Source organism: Physeter macrocephalus, chromosome 19 (genome assembly GCF_002837175.3).
Source record: "Physeter macrocephalus isolate SW-GA chromosome 19, ASM283717v5, whole genome shotgun sequence".
NCBI lineage: Eukaryota > Metazoa > Chordata > Mammalia > Artiodactyla > Physeteridae > Physeter > Physeter macrocephalus.
In genome coordinates this window covers 76,551,386-76,557,385 of record NC_041232.1, presented here as the reverse complement: position 1 = coordinate 76,557,385, position 6,000 = coordinate 76,551,386, and the positions used below count along the sequence as shown (strand labels likewise).

General features: G+C 36.0%; 1 pseudogene; it reads left to right on the top strand.

Moving 5' to 3' along the window:
• The first annotated feature begins 549 nt into the window (after positions 1–549).
• The window catches only part of LOC102990683 (serine/threonine-protein phosphatase 2A 56 kDa regulatory subunit gamma isoform-like), a 28,916-nt pseudogene continuing 23,465 nt past the window's right edge, over positions 550–6,000 (top strand).

Here is a 6,000-nt window from a genome sequence, read left to right as displayed (position 1 = left end):
AATCAACACTTAAAGTGACAACAATGCACACAACTTGATTGAAGTGATGAAAACATGACCAGCTTTGATGGAGTTCTTGCATGCATAAGCAAGGACAACTGGCTCACACTTATTCCTTAGCCACTGTGACTGCAAGATGTCATTGATTGAAAAATAATGATCCATATTTCAGAGACAGCATAATGTGAAAAAAGAAGATCTTAAACAATATACTGTGATATTTGTTGAATTCCACAACATGCAAGAAACTAGGCTGTTAGAAATAATGGAAGGAATGTGCTTGTGGTCAAGACTTGTGTATCCAAATCTTCTATGAGAACACAGAAAGTATGGTGGGGTGGGAAAAAAATATGCTCAACAAATTGAAAGAAGATAATCTTTGAAGCTGGGGAGACCAACACACACTTGAACAGGAAGATGTCAGTTCCTCTGAAGTTGAAAGAGACATAGAATTTGGATAAGTGAAGATGGTGAGGGAAAGATACTTAAAGCCAAAATCAGATTAGAGCAAAGACTTGGAGATGCAGAAACAGAAAGGATCCTCAAGAGATGGCGAGAGGGTTTATCTGGCTGGAGCTTAGCATGAGAGAAGGAATAACTGCAGGTGAGATTGAAATGGACTTTAAACAGGGAGTATTCTTGAAAGCAGACTGAGAAATCGAGATAAATCTTGAAGTTTTCTGAGGTCGCTAACATGTTCAGAGCTGTTTTTCAGGAAGCCAAACCTGTGCTGCTGACTCATATGAGCCAATATGATAGTTTGACAGGGTCAGGATGGTGCATATAGATAGTGTCAACTATTGGTAAGCAAGTGGGGAATGGTGGGACAAAGAGAGGGTGCTGTTTTCCTCCGTCCCTGTCCTCAATCGTCACAGGTGGGCTTTCAGTAACAAAAGCAAGTTAGAATGAATCCCTTTCTACTACTCCTGAAAAAATACTACTCCTTGTATGAAAGAATTGCTCCTAAACAGAGAAGAAGTCATACTTCTGGAAGAAGTGGCAAAACTCATAGTCAGATTGGGCAGCAGGAGCTTGTGTGAAGGGAAATTAGTCAAAACCAATGGGGTTGATTCTGGTGATTTTTATACTTTCTATAAAAAAGCAAGCCCCACAAATGCCAACATCCCCAAACTACTTCTAATAAAGCAACCACAAAGTGTGCATGGAAAGTAGGATTAACTTGCTCACGCACATAAACTTGTTCACGCACATACTTATGATACATCTCTCAGACTCAAATGCTGCAAACTAAATCAACAAAACACTACAACCATTTGGAAGCAAAGCAGCAAACAGATTAGTAGCTGGAGAAACTGGAAAGGTTTGAGGTAGTAAAGTGTTCTATTAAAACAATATGAAAATTAACGAGGAACCGAGATAAGATAATGGTTGTAGAAATATGAATGATGGAAGAGGTATTTTTAAAAGCCACTATAAGTAGCCCTGCTATATTCTGTAACTTAGCTCTCAGTGCATGTTTCTTTTGTTATGGGTCGAGATGAAATTGTATGTTATGATAAAACTCATCCAGAATATAGTTGAGCTCTATTTCCCATTAATGCAAAAAAAGTAATTTGGAAATTAAGAAATAGAAAAAAAGAAGCAATAATGGTTTTCCTTTCCCAGGGGCTTAACATAATGAAAAACTGGTGGGTTATTTGTTGTCCTCAACAAACACAAACTAGAAGCAGAAAACCCCAAAATGAAACAAATATAATCACTATGAAATTAATGGACTACTCATACCATTTCTCCATTCTGAAGCATCCAAATAACAAGATTTTTTAAAATAGATCTTTATTGGAGTATAATTGCTTCACAATACTGTTTTACTTTCTGTTGCACAACAAAGCGAACCAGCCATATGCATGTACGTGTCCCCATATCCCCTCCCTCTTGAGCCTCCCTTCCCTCCTTCCTATCCGACACCTCTAGGTCATCGCAAAGCACTGAGCCGATCTCCCTGTGCTATGCTGCCACTTCCCAGCAGCCAACTAGTTTACATTCAGTAGTGTATATATGTCGATGCTACTCTCACTTCACCCCAGCTTTGCCCTCCCACCCCATGTCCTCAAGTCCATTTTCTATGTCTACCTCTTTATTCCTGCCCTGCAACTAGGTTCATCAGTATCATTTTTTTTTCGATTCCATATATATGCGTTAGCATACGGTATTTGTTTTTCTCATTCTGACTTACTTCACTCTGTATGACAGACTCTAGGTCCATCCATCTCACTACAAATAACTCAATTTCATTTCTTTTTATGGCTGAGTAATATTCCATTGTATATATGTGTCACAGCTTCTTTATCCATTCCTCTGTTGATGGACATTTAGGTTGCTTCCATGTCCTGGCTATTGTAAATAGAGCTGCAATGAACATTGTGGTATATGACTCTTTTTGAATTATGGTTTTCTCAGGGTATATGCCCAATAGTGGGATTGCTGGGTCATATGGTAGTTCTATGTATAGTTTGTTAAGGAACCTCCATACTGTTTTCTATAGTGGTTGTATCAATTTACATTCCCACCAACAGTGCAGGAGGGTCCCCTTCTCACCACACCCTTTCCAGCATTTATTGTTTCTAGATGTTTTGATAATGGCCATTCTGACTGGTGTGAGGTGATACCTCATTATAGTTTTGATTTGCATTTCTCTAATAATCAGTGATGTTGAGCATTTTTTCACGTGCCTCTTGGCCATTTGTATGTCTTCCTTGGTGAAATGTCTATTTAGGTCTTCTGCCCATTTTTTAACTGGATTGTTTGTTTTTTGATACCAAGTTCCATGAGCTGTCTGTATATTCTGGAGATTAATCCTTTGCTATTTCATTTGCAAATATTTTCTCCCATTCTGTGGGCTGTCTTTTTTTCTCGTTTATGGTTTCCTTTGCTGTGCAAAAGCTTTTAAATTTAATTAAGTCCCATTTGTTTATTTTTGTTTTTATTTCTGTTACTCTAGGAGGTGGGTCAAAAAAGATCTTGCTGTGGTTTATGTCAAAGAGTATTTTTCCTGTGTTTTCCTCTAAGAGTTTTATAGTGTCTGGTCTTACATTTAAGTCTTTAATCCATTTGGAGTTTATTTTTGTGTATGATGTTAGGTAGTGGCCTAATTTCATTCTTTTACATGTAGCTGTCCAGTTTTCCCAGCACCACTTATTGAAGAGGCTGTCTTTTCTCCATTGTATGTTCTTGCCTCCTTTGTCATAAATTAGGTGTCCATATGTGTGTGAGTTTACCTCTGAGCATCCTATCCTGTACCACTGATCTATATTTCCGTTTTTGTACCAGTACCATACTGTCTTGATTACTGTAGCTTTGTGGTATAGTTTGAAGTCAGGGAGCCAATTCCTCCAACTCCGTTTTTCTTTCTCAAGATTACTTTGGCTATTCGGGGTCTTTTGTATTTCCATATGAATTGTACAATTTTTTGTTTTAATTCTGTAAAGAATGCCATTGGTAGTTAGATAGGGATTGCACTGAATCTGTAGATTGCTTTAGGCAGTATAGTCATTTTCACAATATTGATTCTTCCAATCTAAGAACATGGTATATTTTTCCATCTGTTTATGTCATCTTTGATTTTTTTTGATCAGTGTTTTATAGTTTTCTGAGTACAAGTCTTTCACCTCCTTAGGCAGGTTTATTCCTAGGTATTTTATTCTTTTTGTTGCAATGGTAAATGGAATTGTTTCCTTAATTTCCCTTTCTCATTTTTCGTTGTTGGTGTATAGGAATGCAAGAGATTTCTGTGCATTAATTTTGTATCCTGCAACCTTACCAAATTCATTGATTAAGAATTCTAGTAGGTTTCTGGTGACATCTTTAGGATTTTTTATGTATAGTATCAGGTCATCTGCAAACAGTGACAGTTTTACTTCTTCTTTTCCAATTTGTATTCCTTTTATTTCTTTTTCTTCTCTGACTGCTGTGGCTAGGACTTTAAAACTATGTTGAATAAGAGTGGTGAGAGTGGACATCCTTGTCTTGTTCCTGACCTTAGTGGAAATGCTTTCAGTTTTTCACCATTGAGTATGATGCTTGCTGTGCGTTAGTCATATATGGGCTTCATTATGTTGAGGTAGGCTCCCTCTATGCCCATATTCTGGAGAGTTTTTACCATAAATGGGTGTTGAATTTTGTCAAATGCTTTTTCTGCATCTATTGGGATGATCATATGGTTTTTGCTCCTTAATTTGTTAATGTGGTGTATCATATTGATTGATTTTTATATTTTGAAGAATCCTTGCATCCCTGGAAAAAATCCCACTTGATCATGGTGTATGATCCTTTTAATGTGCTATTGGATTCTGTTTGCTAGTATTTTGTTCAAGACTTTTGCATCTAAATTCATCAGCGATATTGGTCTATAATTTTCTTTTGTTGTGATATCTTTTTCTGGTTTTGGAATTAGGGTGATGGTGGCTTTGTAGAATGAATTTGCAATTTTTTGGAAGAGTTTGAGAAGGATCAGTGTTAGCTCTTCTCTAAATGTTTGATAGAATTCGTCTGTGCAGCCATCTGGTCCTGGACTTTTGTTTGTTGGAAGGTTTTTAATTACAATTTCAATTTCATTATTTATGATAGGTCTGTTTATATTTTCTAATTCTTCCTGGTTCAGTCTTGGAAAATTGTACCTTTCCAAGAATTTGTCCATTTCTTCATGGTTGTCCATTTTATTGGCATATAGTTGTTGGTAGTAGTCTCTTATACTCCTTTGTATTTCTGTGTGATTTCTCCTTTTTCATTTCTAATTTTATTGATTTGCATCCTCTTCCTATTTTTCTTGACGAGCCTGGCTGAGGGTTTATCAATTTTGTTTATCTTCTCAAAGAACCAGCTTTTAGTCTTATTGATCTTTACTATTGTTTTCCTTCATTTCTATTTCATTTATTTCTGCTCTGATTTTTATGATTTCTTTCCTTCTACTGACTGAGTTTTCCTTCCTCTTCTTTTTCTAGTTGTTTTAAGTGTAGGGTTAGATTATATGATTTTTCTTGTTTCTTGAGGTGAGATTGTATTGCTATAAACTTCCTTCTTAGAACTGCTTTTGCTGCATTCCATAGGTTTTGGGTTGTCATGTTTTCGTTGTCATTTGTTTCTATGTATTTTTTGATTTCTTCTTTGATTTCTTCAGTGATCTCTTGGTTATTTAGTAGTGCACTGTTTAGCCTCCATACATTTGTGTTATTTACATTTTTTTCCTGTAATTGATTTCCAATCTCATAGCGTTATGGTCAGAAAAGATATTTGATACAATTTCAATTTTCTTAAATTTTCCAAGTCTTGATTTGTGACCAAAAATGTGATCTATCCTGGAGAATGTTCCATGTGCACTCGAGAAGAAAGTGTATTCTGCTGTTTTTCAATGGAATGTCCTATAAATATCAATTAAATCTATCTGGTCTATTGTGTTATTTAAAGCTTCGGCCATTGGTATAAGTGAGGTGTTACTATTATTGTGTTATTGTCAATTTTCCCTTTCATGGTTGTTAGCATTTGCCTTATGTATTGAGGTGCTCCTATGTTGGGTGCATAAACATTTATAATTGTTCTATCTTCTTAGATTCATCTTTTTATCATTATGTAGTGTCCCCCCCTTATTTCTTGTAACAGTCTTTATTTTAAGTCTATTTTATCTGATATGAGTATTGGTACTCCAGCTTTCTTTTGTTTTCCATTTGCATGGAATATCTTTTTCCATCCCCTCACTTTCAGTCTGTATGTGTCCCTAAGTCTGAAGTGGGTCTCTTGTAGACAGAATATATATGGGTCTTGTTTTTGTATACATTCAGCCAGTCTGTGTCTTTTGTTTGGGGCATTTAATCCATTTACATTCAAGGTTATTATCAATATGTATGTCCCTATTACCATTTTCTTAATTGTTTTGGGTTTGTTTTTGTGGGTCTTTTTCTTCTCTTGTGTTTCCTGCTTAGAGAAGTTTCCTTAGCATTTGTTGTAAAGCTGGTTTGGTGTGCTGAATTCTCTTAGCTTTTGCTT